At 38.6% G+C, this 4,134-nt stretch overlaps 1 long non-coding RNA gene across 1 annotated transcript; it reads left to right on the top strand.

Moving 5' to 3' along the window:
- Window positions 1-476: 476 nt before the first annotated feature.
- On the top strand, window positions 477-3,004 carry LOC141933208 (uncharacterized). Its single transcript, XR_012626029.1, has 3 exons — window positions 477-616; window positions 1,928-1,987; window positions 2,930-3,004. It is a non-coding gene; the product is annotated as an uncharacterized LOC141933208 (long non-coding RNA).
- The last annotated feature ends 1,130 nt before the right edge of the window (window positions 3,005-4,134 follow it).

Here is a 4,134-nt window from a genome sequence, read left to right as displayed (position 1 = left end):
ACTCAGAATGCTTCTCCCATGGCCAGAATTTGAGTTTCTTCAACTATTGCTCACAGGACCGTGTTAAAGGGTTTTGAAACTTCTGTCTTTCCCCTGCTTCTACATCAGAAGAGGTTTTGGCAAACACAGAGTGCTAGAATAGTTCATATAAAGAAAAAGACATGTGTGGCATGAAAAAATTGAGAACTGCTGTTGTCATATTATTTATGTTCCCAGAGACCCTGAGATCAAGTATTAAAACGTTATCAGATTCTAAGTAGAAGCTGCAAGAGGAAATCATTGACCTGGCAGACAGGCAAGTTGTGTACCACATATTGCATAGTGATAGTGAGGGAGTCCCAGTATGAAATGTACGCAAGCCTTTATACAATTGATTACAACATGTAAGCTAATACATGTTGTGGGGAGACTTATAACTTCCCTTCTGTCCTCCACAGGCCAATGCAGTTGGTGGCAATGCTAAAACTGGTTTTTGGAAAGGAGTTACCCAGAAGAAGTTACAGGAATTCAAAAGGACACCACCTAATTAATAAGCAGCTTTGCTAAGAAGTAATCCAGTACAAAGTACATGATAAATGCTTCAGGAAAAGCTTGAGCTTCTTTCCTTCATGAAAACGTAAAATGTTTCATAAATATATTTGTTTTAATGATTTCATTGTATGTTACGCTGTGAAATCTGATGGAAAAAACATTGAACTTGCTATAACAGGGAGAAACCAGACACCACAGGTATATGTTAATGACTTTATAGGAAACAAGTATATAACTGGTATACAAAATCTCACAAAAATTATTCCAGGTGACACCTGTGCATTTGACTTGATGTATGAAATCTCCCCTAACATCTGGTGGTACAATGTTAGGTGACTTTTTGTAGTGTCTCTCTAGATTGATAGTGCTGGGAGCTATAGTGATTGCTGCTAATTTATAATAGTGTAAGAGACTGTTGGGAATGTTTCATGCAGGAAGCAGTGTAGGAAGGTGTATGGCAATGTGCTTCTTGCAGGGGTTGTAAAAGACATTATCAATGTTTTTGAAAATTATGAAAATGATAGCGATGTTTTATCCTGTAGTGATCCTTATCGCAGTATTTCTGACATGCCGTAGTCCCTTCATAGCTTAATGGCTTCTGTTTCTATCAAAAGTGGAAAATACAGGCTTTAGAATACATACAAAAATTTACATAAAAATATTATCAGAATAGAGTATTTTTATTTTTTGGAACAGTTACTTTAACACTTACTACGTACTACAAAGCATTGCCAGCAGGTTGAGGGAGGTGATCCTTCCCCTCCACTCAGCACTGGTGAGGCTACACCTGGATTGCTGTGTCCAGCGCTGGGCTCTCCAGTACAAGACAGACACGGACATACCGGAGAGTCCAGCGAAGGGCCACAACAAAGATGATGAAGGGACTGGAGCATCTGCTCTATAAGGAAAGCTGAGAGAGCTGGGACCGCTCAGCCTGGAGAAGAGAAGGCTCAGGGGGATCTTACCAAAGTCTACAAATACCTGAAGGGAGGGTGCAAAGAGGACAGAGCCAGGCTCCTTTCAGGGGTGCGCAGTGACAGGACCAGAGGTAACAGGCACAAAGTGAAACACAGGAGGTTCCCTCTAAACATCAGCAAACTCTTTTTTTACTGTGAGGGTGACCGAGCACTGGCACAGGTTGCCCAGAGAGGTTGTAGAGTCTCCCTCCTTGGAGATGTTCAAAAGCTGTCTGGGCACAGTCCTGGGCAACTGGTTCTAGGTGGCCCTGCTTGGGCAGGAAGGGGTTAGACCAGAGGACCTCCAGACGTCCCTTCCAACCTCAGCCATTCCATGATTCTGTGATAGTTGTTAGAAAAAATAAAGATACCATCTTCAAAACTGTGTTCATTGCTCTAGCTCACCATGTTTGGGGTTTGTATTTTTTTTTTTTCTCCAGTACCTCTCAGGTGTGGATGGAGAGAAGGGATGAACTCAAATTTACCTGGCCTAACTACAGGTATCTAGGATTTCCTATTGACTGTATCTAGGCCTTCAGCTTGAATAACAAATTTGAATGACGAGCATGTGCTTTGAAATTCAGTGTGCATTTCATCTCTCCCAATACAATAGTACAGCAAGTGACTGTGACTTCGATGTTTAGGAAAACAGCACAGAGAAAATGGGGGAGAGCGCAATATGTAAACATATTTTCCCAAATATTTAAATAAGTTAAGCAATTTTTAGTTTTAACATTTGTTCAAAGTTTAAAATAGTTCTCCAACCATTCAAATATGAGAACAGTGAGGGGGAGGGAAGAGAAAAAAAAAAATCTTGTTATTATTCAGCAAAAGAAGTAAAAAGATAAATCCTTGTTAGGCACTTACTATTTTTGATCAAGTAAACCAGCTTGCTTGAAACATCCATGGATGTAAAATAAGGAAGGAAGATTGCAGTTACAGGTTCAGAAATCATGTATTCCCATGCTTTTATGCTTTGTGTGTGTTATGGGTGAATCAAATTATGAATTCCCAGTGGAAGGCTAGCAGTTCAGCTAAAAAACATGCACCTGCTTAATCCAAGATGATATGCAAGCACAGGGAGGTGGAAATTAAACACACCACTCCAGCAATAGATTCCTACAACGTGATACTTACGAGGATAAAAGGAAACAAGGACTCAACCTTGTCATTTGAAGGAAAATTCATGATTTGCCCTGATGAAACTGATTTACTTTTTCTAAACCCAACCTAGTGAGTTTTTTGGTTTTGGTTTGAGAGTTTTTTCCTCAGAGAAAAAACAACTGTGCTGTAGGTTTATTTTCCCAACAACGTTGGAATACTCCCCAGAGTGTTCTGTTTTCTTTTAGAAACAAAAATTTCTGATAGCTGGCATAACTACCTATGTGTTTATAAAATGCTGATAAACACAATTAATTATAGTACATATTTTTACATTTTAGAAAGTAACCTAGTGGAGTATGGTTCCGACTGACATCTGAGCTTGTTTAATACTAAGGCACAGCATGAAAAAACAGGAAGACATCCCTCAACAGAATTCTAGTCCCTTTTTAAGGAGGTAGGTGAACACCAACACCAGTTTTCATTTGTCTGCAGCTGAATTTCGGATTTTACTGATGTATTTTGTGTTACAGCTTTCGCTCAGCCTTACCGTAGCTGGTGGGAAGGGGATGCAGTCCCGTTTAGCCCCTCTGGTAGCTCCACCGCTGGTTGCCAGCAGTCTCTTAATTCACCATTATCTGATTCATAAGTCTGATTCTGACTGTTTGCATCACTTTGAAATGCTTTATAAATATTTAGCAGCACAGTTTTTTGCTATGGAATGTAACTAGATTAGAGCATCACAATTGGAAATAATGGAATTAGTAATTTTGTTTTACTCAGATTTTTAGTGCAAAAGATATTGAAATGCAAGTTGTAGAAATAGAGAAGAGAAAAAGAATCTGGAAAAAAAAAGAGAAAAATACTTGTTGCAGAACAATTATGATGGCTGTTATAATGTTTTTGAAGTTCTAAGAGGCAGTAATTGTCTACAGTGCATAGAGTTGCTGAATGAGCTTGTTTCTTCCTGAGTTCTGTAGTTTTCCTGAAACTTGATGGAGCTACACCTGTGCTGAACCCAATACGCTCGTTCATCTTGCACTGTGCAAAGAGGCGTATATTCACATGATCTTTTTTTTTTTTTTTTTTTTTGCAGGTGTATTTGGCACAAAAAGTTACTAATATGTTTTCCAGAAGGTGATGATTGCCCCTGGTTAGTGCTGTACAGGATATGTAAAATCTCTCAGAACCCCCCCCTTTTTTTTTCTTTTCTGCTGTAACTTTTTGTAAAGGGGATAATTACTGTATTATGACTCCAGTAAAATTCTGATTTGTGTTCTGTTTCATTTACTAAGTGTTGCAATGCTGTACATTATTAATGAATAATAGGTAAGCAGTGTCACTTTACATAACGCTTCAGTGATGAAACTGCCTTCTTCTAGTGAATTTTACTGGCTAGCAAGTGGTATCCAGTATGACTTAACTACAGTTATGTAATTCTTAAAATGTGAAGTCTTAATCTTTTTTACTCTGTGTTCCATTGAGAATATGTTTGTGCCCAATGGCTAAGCCTTTAATACTGTGAATCTTTTTTGCAGAGGCATTT

This window comes from Strix aluco, chromosome 1 (genome assembly GCF_031877795.1).
Source record: "Strix aluco isolate bStrAlu1 chromosome 1, bStrAlu1.hap1, whole genome shotgun sequence".
NCBI classification, from domain to species: domain Eukaryota; kingdom Metazoa; phylum Chordata; class Aves; order Strigiformes; family Strigidae; genus Strix; species Strix aluco.
This window is presented reverse-complemented; position numbering and strand designations above follow the sequence as displayed.